Source organism: Danio rerio, chromosome 21 (genome assembly GCF_052040795.2).
Source record: "Danio rerio strain M-AB ecotype USA chromosome 21, GRCz13ab, whole genome shotgun sequence".
Lineage (NCBI taxonomy): Eukaryota > Metazoa > Chordata > Actinopteri > Cypriniformes > Danionidae > Danio > Danio rerio.
The window spans coordinates 49098378-49124002 of NC_141041.1; the positions used below are offsets into that span (position 1 = coordinate 49098378).

General features: G+C 34.5%; 1 long non-coding RNA gene across 2 annotated transcripts; it reads right to left on the reverse strand.

The window, feature by feature from the left end:
* Nucleotides 1–4041: 4041 nt before the first annotated feature.
* Nucleotides 4042–14717, reverse strand: LOC141379921 (uncharacterized). Of its 2 annotated transcripts, none has more exons than XR_015520791.1 (3): nt 14400–14717; nt 14177–14286; nt 4042–4890 (listed from the first exon to the last, which is right to left on the reverse strand). It is a non-coding gene; the product is annotated as an uncharacterized LOC141379921 (long non-coding RNA). The 2 variants fall into 2 exon arrangements; XR_015520790.1 differs by having other exon boundaries at nt 14380–14696.
* Between the last annotated feature and the right edge of the window lie 10908 nt (nt 14718–25625).

Sequence of the window (25625 nt, forward strand, 5' to 3'; positions counted from 1 at the left end):
GAAGCAAAACTAGCGGTGATTCTGCTGCTGTCCTGCCGGGGGAGGAGGAGCCGCGAGCGGCTTCAGGAGGAGGGACACGTCGCTATGACAACCGCACACAAACCTCAGCACACACACATACACACACTAACGAAGTCGTGATAATACGATGATAAGGTGTTTATTAATCAGAGAGGAGGATATTACTGTATTTATGTGTTGGGCAAAGTAAATTTTTTTTTACAAGTATTACAATCTTAAACTTATTTTAATTTTTAAAAAAAATGCAAACATCCCTGCTAAAAAATCCAGGTCTTAGCTGGTCAGGCTGGAAAATGACCAGCTAAAACCAGCTTGCCCAGCCTGGTTTAAGCTGGACATAGCTGCCAGCCAGCTAGGCTGGTCAAGCTGGTTTTAGCTGGTCATCTCCCAGCCTAACCAGCTAAGACCAGGCTGGAAATGGCTGGAAACCAGCGTGGAAGTGGCCAAAACCCCTCTAAAACCAGCCTGGTTGACCAGCTAAAACCAGCCAACCAGCCTAGGCTGGTTTAAGCTGGATTTTTCAGCAGGGATAACATACATTCAAATTTCTTTCTTTAATAAGTAATGCATTTACTTGAGTTAAAGTAAAATATTAAGGTTCAAAAACACTACAGTACCCAGGTGAAAAAGAAGTGCTGTTAAATATATTACAAATGTAGGCTACTTGAAATGATGATAGATAATTAGTACAAATAACATAAGTGCATTCGAAATGTGTTGGGACAACATGAATGAATAGTGTGGGGTAAAATCCACTTCAGTTACTTCAGTTCACTTTAGTCTCCACTTCACTTCCTAATCTGCAATTGCCTCTCTGGATATACCACTAACTGTACTCAAAAATAAATAAATAAATTGATTAAATAAAAAAAATAAATAAATAAATAATATTAAATAAATAAAATACTAATACTTTCCTTCTTAGACTTTACAAACCTGAAACTTGCCTATAGCACTTCTTCATTGTTGCTCTTATAGTTGTGTAAATTGCTTCCTTGTCCTCATTTGTAAGTCGCTTTGGATAAAAGCGTCTGCTAAATGACTAAATGTAAATGTAAAATTGTAAAGAAAATGTCCAAAAAGTGGCATGTTCCTTCATTTCTGTTTTCCCATTGTGTGATTTCGCACACTCTTGTTTCCTCTTGCTCAGACTATTCAAGACACCACTTGTTCAGACAAATGAAATCAATATATATATATGAATCATGATATTTCACCAACATGATTAGCATAACTTGAGGGGGGAAAAGCATTAGTCTCATTATTAGTCACACTACAGTAAAGCAAACACATCTCACATGAGTAATCCACACCTTCTTCCCAGGGTTTCACAATGATTTCCCACATCAGTCAAAGCATTAAAGGCATAGTTCAGCCAAAACGGAAAATTCTGTCATCATTTACTCACTGTTTACTTGCTTCAGAACTGTTTGAGTTTCTTTCTTCTGTCGAACACAGAAGAAGATATACTGAAGAATGCTGGAAAAAACAGTTGACAGTACAGTTGAAGTCAGAATTATTACCCCTCCGGAATTATTAGACCGCTTGTTTATTTTTTCCCCTATTTCCAAAATGGAGAGCAGATTTTTTTTAACTCATTTCTAATCATAATAGTTTTAATAACTCATTTCTAATAACTGATTAATTTGATCTTTGCCATGATTTAAATAATTTTAGACTAGATATACTTCAAGACACTTCTATGCAGCTTAAAGTGACATTTAAAAGCTTGGTCCCACTTTATATTACGTTTCCCTAATTACTATGTACTTACATAAAAAAAAAAAAAATAAATAAATAAATACAATGTACTTACTGTGTTTATAAGGTATTTGAGAACACTTGTGGTGCTTTTGAGTTGGGATAGAGGTTGGGTTATGGACAGGTTTGGTGGTATCGGTAGGTTTAAGGTTAGGTTAAGGTGTAAGGGATGGTCAACAGTGTATTTACAAATGTAATTACAAAAGTTAACTACAGATGTAATTACATACATGTATTTAATCAAGCATAAGTACACAGTAAATACATGTATTTACACAATAAGTACATTGTAGCAAACTATTAATTCCTGTGTAAGTACATATTAGTTAAGGCCACTTAATATACAGTGGGACCAAAAGCTTAACTAGGTTAATTAGGTTAACTAGGCAGATTAGGGTAATTAGGCAAGTTATTGTATAACGATGGTTTGTTCTGGAGACTATTGAGAAAAAAATATGGCCTAAAGGGGCTAATAATATTGTCCTTAAAATGGTGCTTACAAAATTAAAAACTGCTTTTATTCTAGCCAAAATAAAACAAATAAGACTTTCTCCGGAAGAAAAAAATATTATCAGACATACTGTGAACATTTCCTTGCTCTCTTAAACATCATTTGGAAAATATTTTAAAAAAGAAGTAAAATATTCGAAGGTGGGCTAATAACTTCAACTGTTGTAACGCCGAGGAGTAACACCACAACAGAAGGTAGGATCCAATGTGCAGGTTTATTCACAGTCAGGCAAGCAGTGGTCAATACGGGAGCAAACAGGTATGCGAGAACAATCCAGAATCGTAATCAGTTAAACAATCAAGAGGTCGAAAGGCAGGCAGCAGACAAGGATAACTAAATAAACAAGGCTAGGTTCAAAACAGGAAAACAAGACAAGGAAACCGCGTTGTAATGCTACTTAACAGTGAACAAGACTCGGCAAACTGAAGGGGTGAATGTGTGGCTTAAATAGTGTGTGTTAATCAGTCTCTGAAAGTCCTCAGGTGTGCAAATGTAATCAAGCTAGATGAGTGAGCATGGGTGTCAGGGAGAAGTGCATGTATGAAAATGTAGTCCAGGAAAGGTGTAGTTCTAAGTGTGTGTGTTTACCAGCGACATCTGGTGGTTGTTCGCTGGTGAACATGACAACTGTATATGTTGTGGATGCCAATATCTGATTTTTTCAAACATTATTTAATATATCTTTGTGTTTAACAGATGAAAGTAATATAAAAAATTTTTGAACCTCTTGAGAGTGTGTAATTGATGAGGAAATTTTTAGGCAAACTGTCCCTTTAAATCGATTCAGTTCATGTCTTAGTCATGCATTTTCCTTGACCTCAGAGCATTATTCTTCCAAGCAACCATCCAACTGGCAGAGAGTCAAATGTAATCATTTGCTTTACAGTATGGGAATAGGTGGAATGGTTAAGATACATTTCTAATGCAGGTTCTGAAGACAATGAACATATCGAGGAAATTTAGACAGCTCAGTTCAAGCGGTTAGCATAATGCTACACGAAATATTAGTAGCAGATGTATTTGCAGATGATGCAATAATGCAGTACAGTAATACACACAGACAAGAAGAAAACATCACATATAGGGGCCTTGTTATGCCCCTTTTTAAAATATGTGAAATAAGTCTGTGATGTCCCTAGCCACTCAAAGTCCGCCGTGACGTCATTGACTTTCGCTTTAAGATTGAAAGGGCTAGCACTGTGACACATGTACAAGTTATAGCTCAAATGAAAGCTCTTGCCGGTGCACATACGGTTCTAGCATTCTTTTTACTGAATTACATTCTCATATCAAACAGTTGCCGAATGAATTGCGGTGTTTCCATGGCGCAGAAGTGAAAACAATACATTTATGATCAATAAGCAGCCCCAGATAGCACAGACAGCTGTCATCTCTTACCTTATGCTGTGCGCTTCAGGGCCATTTCTCCTCTGTTTTTGAGGTGATGTGCATAAGTAATCCTTTTATATGTCTGACATGGTCCAAACACAGTGAATTATGTTTGATCAAACAAAAGAATAGTGAAATATGAAAGCAATGACCGCTCCCTGTGGCTTGTACAGCACCTCTCAGCAGTTGGAATACAATAACTTTTGCATAGATTATGGTGGAGACATTTTTCTTATTTCCTATGATTACAGACATGTGCAGGAACCACCAAAATTAATTACAGCACCCTAAACCACACATAGCCTAAAAGGTACACTTTCAAATTTGAGTTTATGAAAAAAAAATACAAAAAGCGCCTCTATTTTTAGGTGTTTATTAAAACACAGACAACATATACAGGTATTTTAAACACTTTCAATTGTGTTTTATGAATATTCAAAGGGTTTTCTTTAAAATGAGACCAAATTTTTGCATTTACACCTCTGCATGTGGATTTGGGAAGCTTTTAAATTTGGGTAGGCAAAATCTAGGCGGAAATCCCCAAATAGCACAGGGGTTTAAGAGGCTGGAGTGTGTGTGAAGTTTCAGCTCAAACTCTCTGAATTCGACCCTTATATAGGCTTTGATTGCCATAAGGAAGTTGCCATGAGGAACCGTATACCTGTTTTATTTATTTATTTTTATCTTTTGACTGTTGAGTGATAGTATTGTGAAAGTGCTGGCACTTTTAAAACAGGTTTTAGGAAACGAGGTAAAGCACTCAATCTGCCCTGGGCTGTTTGAGTATTATACACCTGCTCTGCATATGTAACACACATCACCTGCTTTTTTTATGACATACAACAATATTAAATATTAAAAAGGACCACCTGTTAAGCACAAGCTGTGATATTCATGTGACGTCAAAGAGATGCATTATGTGCACTCACCGGCCACTTTATTAGGTACACCAGTTATTAATACCAGGTTGGACCCTCTTTTGCCTTCAGAACTGCCTTAATCCTTCGTGGCGTAGATTCAACAATACTGGAAATATTCCTCAGAGATTTTGCTCCATATTGACATGATAGCATCACGCAGTTGCTGCAGATTTGTCGGCTGCACATCCATGACGCAAATGTCCACCACAACACAAAGGTGCTCTATTGGATTTGTATCTGGTGACTGTGTAGGCCATTTGCAGTGCCGGTCCGTAGGGTTGAGGGGCCCTAGGCGAGATAAAAAATAAATAAATGGACCCACTGGTTTAAAAACAGTAAGATTTAAGCACAAAAAAAAACAAAATTTTATCATTTAAGTTTATAAATTTGTATTAACTGTAACATGTTTAACCTATAATATATATGTGAAATTATTTACTCACATTCAAACAATTGAGTTTGCAAGCCAGAAAACACTCACTTAAAAATAAAAAAGTATATCAGTATACAAATAAAAGCATGAATCAAATGCATTATTTTTGTAAATGAATAACATACAAGTATATGCATAAATAATTAGAAATGCAGGAGACATTTAAGCTTGTTTTTACACAGAGATTTACACAAATAAAACTTTGCATAAGATGTTGGACAGTGGGTGAAATTCGAATATAACTAGCCTCAAGTTGTAAACATGAATTAATTCTATTGTTTGTAATCAGACTTGATAAAAAATAACTGCAGAAACACTTTGATTGACATTCTCCCTTTGTACGTGTCGTTAGCATAAACAACAAGTGAGAAGCAGCCGTCTGCTATTTTTCACCGGCTAAAGATAATGTTAGTGACTAAAAGGTTTATAAATGTTGAGTTCTAAATATAACACAAAAGAAAAGGGAAGGGAACTCCTGTAAACATTTAGCACATTCCTCTGTGCACATTTAACATTAGTCCTGTTTCGAATCTGCCACCAAGCTAACACACGCATTTTTAGCTCCGCCCTCTTCAGAAAAAGAGCACGATCTCATTTGAATTTAAAAGGATAATTTGGTGCTGTATACATGCTCCCTGCTGAAAAATCCAGCTTAAACCAGCCTAGGATGGTTGACTGGTTTTAGCTGGTCAACCAGGCTGGTTTTAGAGGGGTTTTGGTCACTTCCAGGCTGGTTTCCAGCCATTTCCAGCCTGGTTTTAGCTGGACAAGCTGGGAGATGACCAGCTAAAACCAGCTTGACCAGCCTAGCTTGTCCAGCCAAGCTGGTCAAGCTGGTTTTAGATGGTTTTAGCTGGTCACTTTCCAGCCTGACCAACTAAGACCAGCCTGGAAGTGGCCAAAACCCCTCTAAAACCAGGCTGGTCGACCAGCTAAAACCAGCCAACCAGCCTAGGCTGGTTTAAGCTGGATTTTTCAGCACTAGTCAAACACACCAGTGTACATATTAAACATTCATTTATTCATTATCCTTTGGCGTAGTCTCTGATTTATTTAAGGTCGCCACAGCTGAATAAATGGCCAACTATTCCTATTTGTCTTAAACTATATGTTTTATGCAGTGGATGCCCTTTCAGCTGCAACCCACTACTGGGAAACATCCATACACATTCACACACACTCATACACTACGGCCAATTTAGTTAATCAATTCCCCTATTTGTGTTTGGATGGAGGAAACCCACACCAACACAGAGAGAACATGCAAACTCCACACAGAAATCCCAACTGACTCAGCCTGGGACTTGAACCTGCGACCTTCATGCTGTGAGGCGACAGTGTCAACCACGTCAAATAAAGTTTATAAATCCACATTATACAGGGCATGAAACGGTTTGGATGTCACAACACAATATATAGCAGGTCAAGAAACAAAAGGAACCGAGGGGCTGAAATACAAGCAGGCAGTTAATGAGTAACCATGGTGACTAACTAGTGGAGGGAAAACAGATAAACAAAGGAGAACTATTTACAGAAGATAACTGAGGCAGACAGAACAGGGATTGAGCCGCAGTGAAAATGAAACACAAACAGAGCTACAACTGTTCTAAAAGTTCTATATAAAGGCTTTCAAGGATAAACAAAGCATAATAATGTGACTATTTTCATAGTGATTTGACTTTTTTATTTTTATTTTACTCAAGCATTGATAACATTTTTTTTTTCATTTTGAGCATTATAAACTATAGATAAGGGATAATAAAGCCCAGAGTGTCTTCTATCTAAATATACATGAACTGTGACTGTAGACCAAAATATTCAGCAACTGTTGATGTTTTAGTTTGGGGAAGGTCATTTTGGAGAAAACGGAGGACGCTGATATAATCTCAGAAACCTTTTTACTGTAATCTCATTTAGCATGATATCTTTTTTTTTTTTTGAAACTTTTTATTTAAGATTTTTCTATATATTTATTTTACAGAACAACCCCTTCCCCAAAAATTTTTACCCCTTACACACGAGGGGGTACCTAAAAAAAAATAAATAAATAAAAATAAATAATGAAATTATAATAATAATAAAAAATAAAGAAAAGAAAAAAAAATTAAAATAAAAGGTGTTGCCATCATAATTACTTTCCAGGGGATACATCTGTACATCAAGTTACATTGTATTGCATAGTTACATCAAATAACAGTCATGTTAAGGTGAGGTTAAGCAATCTCTAAATATACATATCCAAATATGTCGTAATACTTTTCCACCTCCTCAGAAAAATATCAGTTTTCATCTGTAGACATGCAGTCATTTTTTCCATTATATAGACCTGTTTAAGTCTCTGAATCCACTGAGACACTTTTGGAGAACTTTCTTCCATCCAATGTACTGTTATCATTTTTTTTGCAACCAGTAATAATATCCTTAGGACAAATCTTGCTTCCTTATCAAACATCTCTTTGGGCAGTGCTCCCAGTAAACACACAACTGGATCGAGGGGTATCTCCCTATCTAATATATTATCTATTTCTTTTTTAACATTTTTCCAAAACTCTTGAATCGTAGGACAGTCCCAAAAAATGTGGGTATGGTCTCCAATTTTACCACATTTTCTCCAACACAAAGCTACCGATGGTCCTTTTACGTATGTAGAAATTACAAAAGGAGTATTAAAGTACCTCATTTTTACTTTCCAATCAAATTCTTTCCACAATTGACTATTAATTCCTTTATGACATCCTTCACATAACTCAGTCCAGACCTCATCCTCGATTATGGTATTTAGTTCTAGTTCCCATTTTCCTTTAACGTGATCTGTATTTTGTACAGTATTATTTAGTAATCTTTTGTATAAATGGGAGACGTGATTTTTAGCTGGAGTGTTTTTTTCTGTAATATTTATGAAGTATTCCTCTATTTTATTTGGTTCTTGCATGATTAGAGCTTTTTCTTTATGGTTTGTAATGTAATGTCTTATTTGGAAGAACCTATACATATCTTTTGGTGAAATATTAAATTGTTCTTGGAGTTGTGAGAATGATTTAATTTCTTTTCCAACGAATAACTGATTTATTGTTATAAGACCTTTATCTGCCCATATTCGAAATCCACCATCCCACACAGATGGGAGAAACTCAATGTTTCCTACTATAGGCATGGCCCTGGATATAGATTCTGGACCCCCAAACATTTTTTTTATTTTATTCCAAATTTTTAGAGTATGTTTTATCCATTGGTTATCTATTTTAATTTTTGGAGCCTGTTTTACATTTATAAAAGGTAGAACGGACAGTGATGTCTCTTTTATTGTGCTTTGTTCAATTTCGACCCATCTTGATTCTTTATTATTTTTAATCCAAGTTACTATTGCGGTTAATTGAGCTGCCCAGTAGTAATATTTTAGATTTGGTAAGCCTAAACCTCCTTTATCTTTTGATAAAAGCAATGTTTTATATTTTATCCTAGCTTTCTTTTTCTGCCATATGAATTTTCCAAATATTTTATCTAACGAATTAAATTCTGAGACAGGCACATTTACTGGGAGAGACTGAAACAAAAAAAGAAATCTGGGTAGTATGTTCATTCTTATTACCTCAATTCTACCCAGTAATGAGAGAGGAAGAAGCTCCCATCTTTTTAAATCATTTTTAACTTGTTTTATTAGATTTGTATAATTTGCGTCGAAAAGCTGGCTAGGTTTGGGGGTAAGAATGATACCCAGGTACCTAAATCCTTTCTTTGACCAATGAAACAAAACCTGCTCATTAAGCTGAGGAGGCCAAACCCCAGAAACCATCATGGCTTCAGATTTATTTTCATTGATTTTATACCCTGAGACTAGTCCATATTCATGCAAACACTGCATAAGTGGGGGAATGGAATGGGATGGGTTTTCTATGTAGAACAATACATCGTCTGCAAACAATGCTATTTTATGAACCGATCTCCCTTCATCTTCTATTCCTAGAATGGCTGTATTCTGACGTATGGCTTCTGCTAATGGTTCAATACTTAAAGCAAATAAAGCAGGAGACAGAGAGTCCCCTTGTCTAACTCCTCTTTCTACCCCAAAGAATTTGGAACACTGACCGTTCACCCTTATTCTTGATTTTGACTCTTTATATAATATGTTGAACCATTCCACAAATTTTTCTCCAAAACCCATTTCTATCAGTGTTTGCTCTAAAAATAGCCAATCAACTCTATCGAAAGCTTTCTCAGCATCAAGACTGAGAAGCATTGCATTCTTTTTACTTTTTACCGCTATGGATTGTAAATTTAATGTCTTTCTTACATTATTGGTTCCATGTCGGTTTTGAATAAATCCAGTTTGATCTGGTTTTATTACATCTTTTATACAATTTTGAATCCGTTTCGCCAATATAGATGTTAATATTTTGTAGTCTACACACAAAAGACTGATAGGACGATAACTATTGCATTGCGTAGGATCTTTACCTTCCTTATACAATACTGAAATTATAGCATCTGACCATGATTTTGGTGGATCATGTGATTTTAGCGCGTAGTTGTATACTTTGCATAATATTGGGGTAAGATCATTCACAAAAACCTTATAATACTCTGCAGAAAACCCATCCACTCCTGGAGATTTATTGTTTTTTAATTTAATGATTGTTTCTTTAATTTCATCTTCTGTTATGGGGTCTGTTAATCTATTTGCTTTTTCACTTGATAATTTTGTCAGATTAAGTGGTTTCAAAAATGTCAAAATTTTTTCTTTTTTTAATTCTTGGTCTTGGCATTTATATAACTGTTGATAATATTCTGCAAAAATGTCAGCTATTGCTTTAGGTTGTGTCTCAATTTGTTTTGTCACCGGGTGTCTAATCTTTGGGACAATACGGCTAGCTTGGTCCTTCCTGAGTTGAAAAGCCAATAATCTACTAGCTTTATTTCCCATTTCATAGTAATTTCTTTTTATGTATCTAAGAGCTCCTTCTGCTTTATGCGTTAGTATTTCATCTAATTTTTGCTTAAGTTCTTTTAACTCTTTAAGTGTTTCTTCTTTTTTATTTATTTTGTGTTCTCTCTCTAACCTTTTTACTTCGTTTTCATATTCTTGTTGTTTTAAGTTTCCCTTTTAAGAGACCCTATAGATATAATCCTACCCCTTATTGTGGCTTTTCCTGCATCCCATAATATTGAAGGGGAGACATTACCATCATCATTAATTAAAAAGTATTCTTTTAATGCTTCTTGTATTTCTTTTTTTGTTTGACTGTTTGTTAACAATGAGACATTCAATCTCCAATATCTAAACTGCGTGTCTAGTCCCAGGTTAATTTTCATAATAACTGGATTGTGATCTGAAATGGTGGCTGGTTCAATTCTACACTCTTTTACTTTATATATATTTGCTTTTGGTATACAAAAATAGTCTATTCTTGAGTAGCTTCCGTGCACATGTGAAAAGAATGTAAAGTCTCTTTCCTTAGGGTGCAAAAATCGCCAAACATCCACTAATCCCATTTCATTCATCAAGTTTGTAATTTCTTTGGAAGTTTTAGAGAGTGGTTTTATTAATATTGGTGATCTGTCCAGTTTAGAATTCAATATAGAATTAAAATCCCCTCCCATAATCAAAATCCCTTCACTTTTATCTGTTAAAAGTGCTGCTATTTTTCTAAAGAAAAGCGGACAATCTTCATTTGGGGCATAAATGTTTATAATTGTTATCTTTACACCTCCAATTGATCCAATCACCATAACATAACGCCCATCCTTATCTTTAAATATTTGTTCACTATTAAAGCACACCGCTTTACTAAATAGGATCGCTACTCCTCTTTTTTTGTTATTTTCAAATGATGAACTAAACACTTGATCTACCCATTCTCTTTTTAATTTGGAATGTTCTATCTCTGATAAATGTGTTTCCTGCAATAATATTATTGAACACTGCCATTTTTTTAACTGATTAAAGATTTTCTTCCTTTTTATAGGATTATTAATTCCGTTTATATTGTAACTAACCACATTCAATAGTTCCATGTTCATTAATTACGTTAAGATGTGCATTCCTCCTTATGTTTGTATGTCTACACTTGAAATGACAGCAAAGAGCAAAAAAAAGAAAATGAAAAACAATTCCCTCAATAACCGTAAACTGAACAGAACTGAACTGAACTTCCATTTGTCCCATTAGACGCAGTTTTCGAACGTGTTCTGCATCTAATCCAGGTTTGTATGGCAGAGAGGCGTGGTCCATCCTCTCCGGGGAAGATATAGCACTCAGTGCTATTGAAACCCCTATTACACTAAAGTACGTGTAAAAGATAAGAGGTCTGATTGAGTGCATTTCACTCATTTCCTATTTAAAATTTAGCGTCCGTCAAAACTTTAACATACCACTTGTATACGTATGGCAACAGAACTTGTAAAGTTATAAAATTTATAGTCATATTTTAAACTCCTAACACAAGCGGGAACGCACCTTCCTGAATTACTTAGAAAGCAAGAAAACTATTGTCCCGTTTTGAAGTACCGAATCTACCCTTCTTGAATCAAAGCCTTTATGTCGCTTGTCGACAATACTGTGTCTCGTTCTCTCCTTTTATTTCCCGGCTTTTCTTTCAACTCCTCTTCCATTCTTTCTCTCTCTCCACAGCGTATTTCAATGTCGAGTTCTTTCAGTTGTGTAGTCGCATCCTTCAGCGTTGAAAATGTTTTCTCGCCGCTGCTAAGTTTCAGTCTTAGTTGTGCCGGGTAAACACATTTTGCCTGTATTCCTTTCTTCTTTAGTTGTTTGACGGCTTCGTAGACTTTCGCTCTTTTCCTTTGAAGGTCAGGGGAGTAATCTTGATCAAAAAAGATTCGCTTTTCCCGAAAATGAATCTGACCTTGGCTCCACGCTTGTCTGATGATCGCGTCTTTCACCGCTGCATCCAGAAATCTGACAATTATAGATCTCGGGGGGGCTGTCGTGTCCGTTGGTTTCTGCATTAGTGAACGATGCGCCCTCTCAATCTTAATGTCAATTTCTGACGGTAAATTAAGTACTTCATCTAGCAACTTCTTCACGAATCCCGCCGTATCTTTTCCTTCACTTCCTTCTGGCACTTGATAAATTCGGATATTGTTGCGCCTCATTCTATTTTCAAGTTCGTCACACTTTGCAGTTAGATCCCATTCGCGGTGAAGCAGGTATTTTATCGCCCTTTGGTGTCGCCGTGATGTATCTTCCACCATGCTTATTCTTTCTTCTGCCCGTTCAATTCTTTCTTCGTGTTCAATAAGTTGGTCCTTTATATCTTTGACTGTTTGTTCCACTCTTTCGAGGCACATCTTTGTCTGACTGTGTCCTTCTTGATTTTCCTTGCGAAGTTTCTTTAATTCTTCAAGCACGTCTGGATCTAGCTTCATTTCGTTGCTAGCGTTAGCCTTCTCGATGCTAACTGGGCTCGGCGTTCTCCGTTTTTCCTCCCTTTCCTTCTTATTGTCGAGTTTATTACTCGTCTTATGTCTTGAAGTCGAGCTCATTTTGTTGATGGTCTTGATTTTACTTCAACCAAAGTGTTAGGAATTAAAGTTACCACTTGACTTTTTTTATTTTGACGGAGCTCAATTTTATGCTGCTTACTTGGTCATAGCGCCACCGGAAGTCGATGATATCTTAATCAAATTTGAAATATAAACTCATAAAACACGGCTTTAAAGTGATATTTTTTCTAGCACATTAATGTTTTCCTGTGCTTATATATGGAAAAACAATTATGGAACACAATACAACTTTGTTTTCTCATGACTTCATAATGTATAACTTTTTTTTTTTGAGGATGTAACTTCCTCTTTGACATGCATGTACAATTTGTGCTTGTAGCTTACTGGACTCAAGAACTGTTACTATTTAAAGTTAGGAAGGTGTAAATCCTTATAAGTGAGTTGCTGGCTAAAAGAGACAAAATGATTACCCACAAAATTATGTGAATTTCTTGATTGCTGTTAACAGAGAGATTTTAAAGCATACTAGTTTTAGTAACTAATTTCTAATAACTAATTATTTTTGTTTTTGCCATGATAATTTTTGATGCACGAATGAAGCGAATTTGACCTACGAATGAAGTGAATTTCCAAGCAAATGAAGCGAATTTCATTCGTGAATGAAGCACAACTGACTCATGAATAAAACAAATTTAATAAGTGAATGAAGCGAATTTGACAAGCGAATGAAGCAAATTTGATTCGTGAGTGAAGCGAATTTGACCTACGAATGAAGTGAATTTCCAAGCAAATGAAGCGAATTTGACTCATGAATGAAGCGAATTTGACTCATTTGACAAGCGAATAAAGCAAAATGAATAGAATTTGAATCATAAATGAAGCTTATTTGACTCATGAATGAAGCGAATTTGACTCATGAATGAAGCGAATTTGACTCATGAATGAAGCGAATTTGACTCATGAATGAAGCGAATCTGACTCATGAATGAAGGGAATTTGACTCATTTGACAAGTGAATGAAGCAAAATGAATCAAATTTGACTTATGAATGAAGCGAATCTGACTCATGAATGAAGTGAATCTGACTCGTGAATGAAGCGAATTTGACTCATCAATGAAGCAAATTTGACTCATGAATGAAGCGAATTTGACTCATCAATGAAGCGAATTTGACTCCTGAATGAAGCGAATTTGACTCATGAATGAAGCGAATTTGACTCATGAATGAAGCGATTTTGACTCATGAATGAAGCGAATTTGACTCATGAATGATGAGAATTTGAGCCACGAATAAAGCACATTTTATTTGTGAATAAAGCGAATTTGATTCATGAATGAAGCAAATTTGACTTATGAATTAAGCAAATTTGACGCACAAACGAAGCAAATTTGATGAACAAATGAAGCGAATTTTACAAGGGAATGAAGCAAATTTGACTCATAAATAAAGTGAATTTAATGCATGAATGAAGCAAATTTGATTTGTGAATGAAGCTAATTTGACGGACGAATGAAGCTAGTAAACTCAAAATGTTGTGTGCGAATAGTGCAATTTATTCACACATGCATTTCGTATGAACACCCCATGAAAGAAAAAAAAACATTTCACAGGAGGGCGAATAATAATTCAACCTTTGACTGTATATAAATATATAGTAATAATATAAAAAATATTCATACCGTATGCTTCATGCCTGAGTTCACAGATGGATCTGATGGTCTGTGAGCTGATGACATGTAAAGTAATCTTGAATCATGGACAAATGCATACATGTGGAAAAGAAAGGAATCTGGCATGGGAAAAGAGGGTATTGGATCAAAGGTTTAAGATTAACCAGAACAATCGTAAATGCTTACAAAGCATGAGTGTTTTGCCAGGTCACCTCAGGTCACTTTCTTTTACCTAACATACTCAGAATCCTCTGCATCTGCAGATTTATACTCCATTCCTGTTTGGACCAGTTTGATTTCATCTCCAGCTACCATTAAAAGGGCATCGCCTTTGAGAAAACATTCTCTTTTGTTCATTCACGACAGCAGGGTGAACATTAGACACACTTCAGAAGAAGACATCCTACCTACACACTGAAATCATAGGCATTAAAATCCCATTATTATTCCACTCCCAAACCTGGACGTCTAAATGGATGTCACTTTACGCAGGCATTGAGCTTCACAATTGAGGGCTTAGAGCTGTTCCAGCTGAGGGCAAAGTCAAGTCAACACATTGTCAAGCCTGTTAATACAGTACGACTTAAAGGAGTCATGACATGGGAAATCAAATCTGTCTTGAGCTTTTGACATATCTCCGGTCTTTGTGCTGTTAAAACATCCTGCATGTTTCATAACTAAGAGGTATACTCCTCATTATAACAACACATTTATTTAATCAAGCTCTAAAATCAGCTGTTAAACACTAGCCTAGAGCGACATCATCTGCTGTTAAACACTAGCCTAGAGCGACATCATCTGCTGTTAAACTCTAGCCTGGAGTGCTGTCTTCTGTTAAACACTAGCCTAGAGCGACATCATCTGCTGTTAAACACTAGCCTGGAGTGCTGTCTTCTGTTAAACACTAGCCTAGAGCGACATCATCTGCTGTTAAACACTAGCCTGGAGTGCTGTCTTCTGTTAAACACTAGCCTAGAGCGACATCATCTGCTGTTAAACTCTAGCCTGGAGTGCTGTCTTCTGTTAAACACTAGCCTAGAGCGCCATCTGCTGTTAAACACTAGCCTAGAGCGCCATTTGCTGTTAAACACTAGCCTAGAGCGCCATTTGCTGTTAAACACTAGCCTAGAGCACCATCTGCTGTTAAACACTAGCCTAGAGCACCATCTGGTGTTAAACACTAGCCTAGAGCACCATCTGCTGTTAAACACTAGCCTAGAGCAACATCATCTGCTGTTAAACACTAGCCTAGAGCGACATCATCTGCTGTTAAAAACTAGCCTAGAGCGACATCATCTGCTGTTAAACACTAGCCTAGAGCGACATCATCTGCTGTTAAACACTAGCCTAGAGCGACATCATCTGCTGTTAAACACTGGCCTAGAGCGACATCATCTGCTGTTAAATACTAGTCTAGAGCGACATCTTCTGCTGTTAAACTCTAGCCTGGAGTGCCGTCTTCTGTTAAACACTAGCCTAGAGTGCCATCTGCTGTTAAACACTAGCCAAGAGCGACATCATCTGCTGTTAAACAATAGCCTAGAGCGCCATTTGCTGTTAAACACTAGCCTAGAGCACCATCTGCTGTTAAACACTAACCTAGAGCGACATCTGCTGTTAAACACTAGCCTAGAGCACCATTTGCTGTTAAACACTAGCCTAAAGCACCATCTGCTGTTAAACACTAGCCCAGAGCGCTGTCTGCTGTTAAACTCTAGCCTAGAGCGTCATCAGCTGTTAAAGACTAGCCTAGAGCGTGGTCTGCTGTTAAACACTAGCCTAGAGTGACATCATCTGCTGTTAAACACTAGCCTAGAGCGCCGTCTGCTGTTAAACACTCGCCTAGAGCGTCGTCTGCTGTTAAAGACTAGCCTAGAGCATCATCTGCTGTTAAACACTAGTCTAGAGCGTGGTCTGCTGTTAAACACTAGCCTAGAGCGACATCATCTGCTGTTAAACACTATCCTAGAGCGCCATCTGCTGTTAAAAACTAGCCTAGAGGGCCATCTGCAGTTACACACAAGTCTAGAGTGCCATCTGCTGTTAAACACTAGCCTAGAGCAACATCATCTGCTGTTAAACACTAGCCTAGAGCACCATCTGCTGTTAAACACTAGCCTAGAGCACCATCTGCTGTTAAACACTAGCCTAGAGCGACATCATCTGCTGTTAAACACTAGCCTAGAGCACCATCTGCTGTTAAACACTAGCCTAGAGCGACATCATCTGCTGTTAAACACTAGCCTAGAGCAAGATCATCTGCTGTTAAACACTAGCCTAGAGCACCATCTGCTGTTAAACACTAGCCTAGAGCGACATTATCTGCTGTTAAACACTATCCTAGAGCGCCATCTGCTGTTAAAAACTAGCCTAGAGGGCCATCTGCAGTTACACACAAGTCTAGAGTGCCATCTGCTGTTAAACACTAGCCTAGAGCAACATCATCTGCTGTTAAACACTAGCCTAGAGCGCCATCTGCTGTTAAACACTAGCCTAGAGCACCATCTGCTGTTAAACACTAGCCTAGAGCACCATCTGCTGTTAAACACTAGCCTAGAGCACCATCTGCTGTTAAACACTAGCCTAGAGCACCATCTGCTGTTAAACACTAGCCTCAATGAAGTGAAGATCTGAACAAAATGAAAGCTAAAACAATATAATATAATATAATATAATATAATATAATATAATATAATATAATATAATATAATAAGCTAAATGCTATGTCTGTTTCTCGTTGACTAAGCCGTGTGTAGTAAGCAGGATGCAGTAACTCAGTCCCTCTTGAGGTTTGTTTTGTGGAGCTGTTTCAGTGGGTCAACAACCGAAGGCCATAAAGTATACAAGAAAAGACTCCTTTGTACACAAACTATGAAGAGATCCATCCTCCTCACCAAGGCCATTGTGTGGCCCATGTCAAGGGCTTTTGTTTGTTTTCTGGCATTGATGTTGTTTGGCAAGAATTAGCTGGAGATATTTGGCCAATGCAACCTCTGTGCTACCTTAAATTCAAGCGAAACTCAAACATTAAGTCTCAATTTGAGCCACATGTTTGCTGATGTAATACCACATACAGGCCTGCAGTCCACTCACTGACCAACCATTGTCAATTTCAAGCCCAAAATCTAAAAATCCGCCTTGAAAATGCCATTAAAACAAACTGATTTGTGGTTTTGGGAGATTTTCCTGTCCAAGTGGGTGTTTTTAGGCAAGGATAACCTGCAAAGTATTCAAGCTAACACTCATGAGAGAAGATAATGTGAATAATACAGCACATTTTGAGGCCAATATGGGACATTTACTCAATATTTTTGACTAAATGTCCTGTCGTGCAATGTTTCTGATGTTTGCTACTCTTAGTTTATCTATTGGAAATCCCTAAAGTATAAGAGGGCTGCTTGTAGACTAAGAAGTAACCGAATGCCACAGCTTTTTTTTGCTTTATAATTGCTTCCAGGTGGTGTGATGTATACCTCACTTTAGTTCACTCATGTGTCCTGAATTCAACTTTCACACCACTTCACACACGCCATATTTTGCCATCCATTGAGAGTAGATCAACAATCAAGTTGCATATTTCCCTCAGGATATTACATCACAGCTGCAGATTTAAATAAAGGGACAATTGAATTAATCAGCAAATAATTATGTAATAAACGTTTGTGATTTTGATTAGATGAAGCCCGCTAATATAAATAAATGTTAGCAGTTTTATTTAAATATAAATGTATATTTATGTACATTTACACTGTAATAAGGATTGCTGCCTCAATCAAGATAACTTTTCTAGTCATTTAAACTTACATTAAATCAAATAGACTAAAAATATTCGGTTAATCTTTGTATACCCTAAAATTTGTGCAAGCCTTGTTAACTCATTAAAATAAGTTAAAATATTTGTTGTATTTTTTGTCATTATTTTTTTACAGTATACGTTTCAAGTGTTATAATATAAATTATATTGGTTTTATGATAAAATGTAACGGTCATGTGAGTTTCTACTGGCAATTATTCATATTTATTCATAGAAATATATTTATAATAATATTATAAATATTTTATTATATTATTTATGCTTTTATGCTGGTATCATTTATAAAATAAAATAAGTATAAAATAAAAAACAAAAAAGAAAATTATAAAACAATTATAAGATAAAATAAAAATGTTATATAAAGGTGAAATAAAAGTACTTTTTCTACTGGTAATTAACTATTGTAATTAATTAATATTATTTAATATAATATTTATTTATTGTTTTTAAAATAAAATAATTAAAAATAGAATAAGTATCAAATAAAAAAGTATAAAACAAGACAAAATAAAATTAAATGCAAAAAATTTTTAAATAAGTCTAAAATAGAAAAGTAAAATAAAATCAAAAAATAGTTCTAAAGGCTCTGCAATTGATGCAAGGGTTATAATGTAAATTACATTCATTTTAATGTAAAATGTAATGGTCATGTGAGTTTCTCCTGGTAATATTTATATTTATTTATAGAAATATATTTATAATATTATTATAAATATGTTATTATATTATTTATGCTTTTATGCTGGTATCATTTATAAAATAAAATAAGTATAAATTAAATACGTATGAAAATAAATAAGCAAAAAAGAAAATTATAAAACAATTATAAAATAAAATACAAATGTTAATAAAGGTGAAATAAAAATACTTTCTTTCTATTGGTAATTAATTATTGTAATTAATTAATATTATTTAATGTATTATTTATTTATTATTTTTAAAATAAAATAATTAAAAGTAAAATAAGTATCTAATAAAAAAGTATAAAACAAGACAAAATAAAATAAAATACAAAAAAAGTCTAAAATAGAAAAGTGAAGGGGTTATAATGTAAATGACATTCATTTTAATGTAAAATGTAATGGTCGTGTGAGTTTCTACTGGTAATTATTTATAATTATTTAAATGTATTCATAAATATGTTTAGAATATTATCATAAATATTGTTTTATTATTTTATTTATTTTTACTGGTAGAATTTATAAAACAAAAAACACATCAAATAAAATAAGTATAAAATAAAATGAGTATAAAACAATAAGAAAAAAATAATTATAAAATGAAATAAAAAGTGATAAATAAAAGTGAAATAAAATCACTTTTTTCTACTGATGATTATTCATATTTACTCATACAAATATGTATTATATTATCTATTTATTTATGCTAGTATTATTTATCAAATGAAATAAGTATAAAATAAAATAAAATAAAATAAAACAAAACAAAATAGTAAGTGATTAAAATAGCAAATGTTTTAGTCTGTACTGGTAATTGTTTGCCTCATATTGCTGGTATGGTAGAACTCAACAAATCCCAATACAATCTCAAACCACAGAACCCATTTTAATGCACTGGTTTTAATGATTAACAGTTCATGGTTTGCAATAGTCTTAATGGTGTTAATATAAACCATCGCTGTTGTTTTGTGTTGTTTTATTTTAGCATGGAAGTCAGATAGATATAATAAATATATTGATTATAGCTTGGTCTGTTTTCTGGTATCAGCACAAAGTATTTGAACCTATTTAATCACACTATAGAAAATCACATTTGCTGCTTGTTCAAGCTACTTATTTAAAAAAAAAGCTGAAAGAACTTAATTGTTTTATGTTCAGTCCACGTAAATTTAAGTCAATTTAATCGCAGCACAGAGGTTGGCAGTTCATTTCGCTGTGGTGACCCCTGATAAATAAGGGACTAAGCCGAAGGTACTGTAAACAAATGAATGAATGACTTAACTTAATTGATTTGAGTTGCATATTTTACAGTGTGTTTCAGAATAAATGCAGGCAGAATCACCAGTCTGCTTTTGTGTGTTTTACTAGAGCTGCTCTTTGAAGGGTTTCCATGTCTCCACACCGACTCCTGATGACTTCAACACATGCAGGAAGTCTTTTTTCATAGTGTGCACGACCTGAGTCACGAGTCAGATTTCCCGCTCAACCTTAGAAAACATTCTCCTCATACCACACGCTGACGGCACAAAACAAAGACAGCTTGAGTATCATTACATAAATGAGTGCACCGCATTCTGTAAAGAATATTTGTATCTATTTCTCAGTGAATATAGGTCATATATTTTTGTGCATTTGAACAAATCAGATTTATTTAATGGATATATTTATTAAAATAATATTCTAGTCACCCAGAAATAGAAAGATTATAATACATTTAAATTCACGTGACAAAATACAAACTACAAAATTTCAACATAATTTAGAACATTTCTTGTTTTTCTTGAATTTATTTAATATTAGCTCCAAAAATATACATTTGGATGTACTCATTTTGGACCATCATCGTAAGTTATTTTGTTAGATAAGCTCCAGATTTGGCTTCAGTAATGACTAAACTAATGTATATGCACACATACAATATTTTAAAGCTTCCAATAGAAAATATTAATCTAAATGAGAGATTTGTGAGAGGTTAATGTTGAGCACCGGTTATACATTATTATTATTACTAGCAGTGTTGCGGAAAGTTACTTTTGAAAGTAATTACAATATTACAATATTGAGTTACCTCCTCAGAAAGTAACTAGTTGTGTTACTTATTTACTATTTTATGGTAAGTAATGCATTACAATATTGAGTTACTTCCCCAAAAAGTAACTAGTTGTGTTACTTAGTTACTTTTATAGTAAGGAATGCATTACAATATTGAATTACTCCGCAAAAAGTAACTAGTTGTGTTACTTAGTAACTTTTATGATAAGTGATGCACTACAATATTATGTTACTCCCCCAAAAAGTAACTAGATGTGTAATTAGTTACTTTTTATGGTAAGTAATGCATTACAATTTGAGTTACTTCCTCAGAAAGTAACTAGTTGCGTTATTTAGTTACTTTTTATGGTAAGTAACGCATTACAGTATTGAGTTATTTTCCCAAAAAGTTACTAGTTGCGTTACTTAGCTACTTTTTATGGTAAGTAACGCATTACAATATTGAGTTACTTTCCCAAATTTAACTAGTTGCATTACTAAGTTACTTTTTATGCTAAGTAATGCATTACAATATTGAGTTACTTCCCCAAAAAGTAACTAGTTGCAATACTTAGTTACTTTGGTAAGTAACGCATTACAATATTGAGTTGCTCCCCCAAAAAGTAACTAGTTGTGTTACTTAGTTACTTTTATAGTAAGGAATGCACTACAATGTTATGTTACTCCCCCAAAAAGTAACTAGTCGTGTATTTAGTTACTTTTTATGGTAAGTAACGCATTACAATATTGAGTTACTTTCCCAAATTTAACTAGTTGCTTTACTAAGTTACTTTTTATGGTAAGTAATGCATTAAAATTTGAGTTACTTCCTCAGAAAGTAACTAGTTGCATTATTTAGTTACTTGTTATGGTAAGTAATGCATTACAATATTGAGTTACTTTCCCAAAAAGTAACTAGTTGCATTACTTAGCTACTTTTTATGGTAACGCATTACAGTATTGAGTTACTTTCTTAAATTTAACTAGTTGCATTACTTAGTTACTTTTTATGGTAAGTAATGCATTACAATATTGAGTAACTTCCCCAAAAAATAACTAGTAGCGATATGTAGTTACTTTTTATGGTAAGTAATGCATTACAATATTGAGTAACCTCCTCAAAAAGTAACTAGTTGCGTTATTTAGTTTCTTTTTAAGGTAAGTAATGCATCACAATATTGAGTTACTATCTCAGAAAGTAACTAGTTGCGTTACTTAGTTGCTTTATGGTAAGAAATCCATAACAAATTGAGTTACTTCCCCAAAAAGTAGCTAGTTGCGTTACTCAGTTACTTTATGGTAAGTAATGTATTGCAATATTGAGTTACCTCCTCAAAAAGTAACTAGTTGCATTATTTAGTTACTTTTTATGGCAAGTAATGCATAACAATATTGAGTTACTTTCCCAAAAAGTAACTAGAAGTGATACTTAGTTACTTTTTATGATAAATAACGCATTACAATATTGAGTTACTTTCCCAAATTTATCTCGTTGCATTATTAAGTTACTTTTTATGGTAAGTAATGCATTACAATGAGTTACTTTCTCAGAAAGTTATGTTATTTAGTTACTTTTTATGGTAAGTAATGCATTACAATATTAAGTTACTTCCCCAGAAAGTAACTAGTTGCGTTATTTAGTGACTTTATGGTAAGAAATGCCTTACAATATTGAGTTACTTCCCCAAAAAGTAACTAGTGGTAATACTTATTTACTTTTTATGGTAATGCGTTACAATGTTGAGTTATTCTGCCAAAAAGTAACCAGTTGCGTTCAAAATCGCATACTTCCATTTCATATAGTACGCTAAAAATAGTATGCGAGCTGAGTAGCATGTTCAAACTCATAGAATTCAAAAAACAGTAGGTGAGAAGAACCCGGATGACCTACTACTTCCGAAGTGCACATCAGATGGACACTACACTATACCATAATGCACCACAAGAGAATTCATGAATGGCAATTAAGCGACGAGACTGATGTCATGTACACAGCGGCCTCTGGTGGATTCAAAAACTGCAAAAAAAAACCAAAAAGTGCCTCCTGGGACATTTTTCACGATCTCCAGACATGTATATGGGGGTACATATCAATAATGAGCAGTTGTGTTCAGACAACATGACGGAATTAAGTTAACGTATTAGTTTTTTCAAATATAATTGCATTGAGCATGAAACAATTAAGTTATCCCAAAGAAAAAAAGCTCAAGAATGGTGTTGTTTCAGCTCATTTTTAATAAGTAGTTAGAAGTCATGTTTTGAGTTTACTCCAACACTGGTTACTAGATAAATTACATAAATGAAAGCAGATGAGAAAACTCTATTAAAAACCGTGGCTAAGTTCAGACTCAATCTTTACTGTAGTGAATTACGTCTCTGGAAACCTGGCCTGTCTTGTATTTGATATTACTTGGCTAATATCCAGGCTGAAGGAAACAAAGGAACAGCCTCTGAGTCCTTTATCAGTCATTTAGTCTGTTCAACGGCCTGTGACCTTTAGGGCCCTCGCTAGTGCACGACTAACAAGCCATAAACCCCAGAGTATCCCATTCGTCTGGAAGCGTTTTGTACATCTGGAAAAACTTTCCTCTGGACAAATGAACGCATAGACAAGCATGGTGATTGTCCAGCAGTTCACCTCAGCGTATTGAGATAATGCAATCCCAACATTCTGACCAACATTGTCAGTTCAATTTTTAATGATTTAAAGGGTTTACTGTAATGTGTTCATCGAGAAAAAAACAAGTGGAACTGCTGTCCACAGTGAACACCAAGACACATGCAGTGATCATTTACACATCGCCTACTTGTTTCAAATCTCTTTGACTCTCTTTTTTTTCTGATGAACACAAAAGTAGATATTTGGAAGAATGTTGAATACCTGCAACCATTTGTTAGGAAGTCAATGGTTACCGTTTTCTAACATTTTCAAAACATCTTCTTTTGTGTTTAAGAAAATAAAGGAGCTCATAAAGGATTGGAACAACTTGATTGGGAGTAAAAAGTGAGCAAATTGTCATCTTTGGATGAACTGTCTCTTTAAAGGTGTCAATCCAGACACCTGCAGTTCATTGAATTTGCATTTTTTTAATTTGTGAATTGAATATAATATTACATGAGTATAAACCTAAGGCTGTTTGTAAATGCATTTATTTTTGTAAAGGTACAGCAGACGGTGGCAGTATCATAAACCTGTAACCATTGACTTCCATAGTAGGAAAACCAAACATTATAGAAGTCAATAGTTACAGGTTTTCAGCATTCGGTCCCACTTTATATTAAGTGGCCTTAACTAATATGTACTTACACAGGAATTAATAGTTTGTTACAATGTACTTATTGTGTAAATACATGTATTTATTGTGTAATGCTTGATTTAATACATGTATGTAATTACATCTGTAACTTCTGTTACATTTGTAAATACACTGTTGACCATCCCTTACACTTTAACCCACCCTTAAACCTACTTATACCACCAAACCTGTCCATAACCCAACCCCTATCCCAACTCAAGAGCACAACAAGTGCTCTTAAATACATTATGAACACAGTAAGTACATTGTATTTGTTTTTTGATGCAAGTACAGTAGTTAAGGACACTTTATATAAAGTGGGACCCAGCATTCTTCAAAATATCTTTCTTTGTATTTGTTTTTATTTTGACCCAACTTTAAATGAGTATAGTAAATCTCCGACTATAATCAACATGATGGGGTTTGGTGAAGTCAGCTGAAGGCAGAATAAATTAATACACCATACAAGCTACACTGTAAAAAATAAATATCTGTAATTAACGGTTTCCCTATTTCGTGAAGTGTATTGCCTTTATTTACGGTTGTGAACTGCATTATGGGATGTTGATCTCTGCTCTGTACAGTTTTGATGTTGAAAATTCAACTCTACAGTTTAACACAGTGACTTTTATTGACATTTTAGTTATTTGAAATAATATAATGTAAGAAATAGTATAAGAAAATGCATTGGCAGTTTATTACAAGGCTATTGTAGCATAATATACAACACCAACCCAGACAATATAGCACTGCAAACTATTAAAAATGATATAAAAGTCACTTTTTCCAACTTTTCCAGGTTAAACGTTGTTGTAAGAAAGATCAAGGTACCGAAATTCTATTCAAAAGCATAAACAAACAAACAAAAATATGAATATTTTTCAATACCAATATGTTTTACAGTGTAGAATTACAAGATAATAGCTTAAATAAAGTTTCAATTTAAATATATTTAATAAAGTTTAATATACTTTTTAGTCAGCTTTATAAAAAATACACTGGTCAAGTTTGACAGAAAAAAAGGACTCCTGCAAGCTGCTAGTGGGTCTGAGTACTTGTACAAAACAAAACAAAATAATTTAAAACATTGCAAAGTACAGTATATAGCCATTAAGTTTAATGATTATACTGTGCTTTAAGCATAAGATATCTTTGCTCCACAGAACATACAAGGGCAATAACAACATTATATTAACATCCAATCAAGTACAATATAAGAAAAAACAAAACAATTATTCAAACAACAAAATGTAAGGCTTTAGAATAGTTAACAGTTCTGTTTGCTTTGGTATTTTTTGTTTCTTTTATCGTGCATAGGTAATGACTTATTTCTATTTTAAAGTGAGTAAAATTAGTTTTTTTCACAGCCCATTTACATTTATGAATAAAACATTTCCATATATAACGAGCAAATTAACAATATGCCTAATTTTTAAGTCAGCTGTATTCTCATATACTTTGCTCCTCATGGACAGGGACAGATACACAGTGTGATACACTTAGTGAAGACTGACACCTAACGGTCATGAGCAGAACTGAAATGAACCAAATAGCCTACACACTCACTTTCCTTCGGCTTTATACGAGTGGTTGTTGCTATAAGGGATACAGCTGCGGCAGGATTTATATTACAGCAG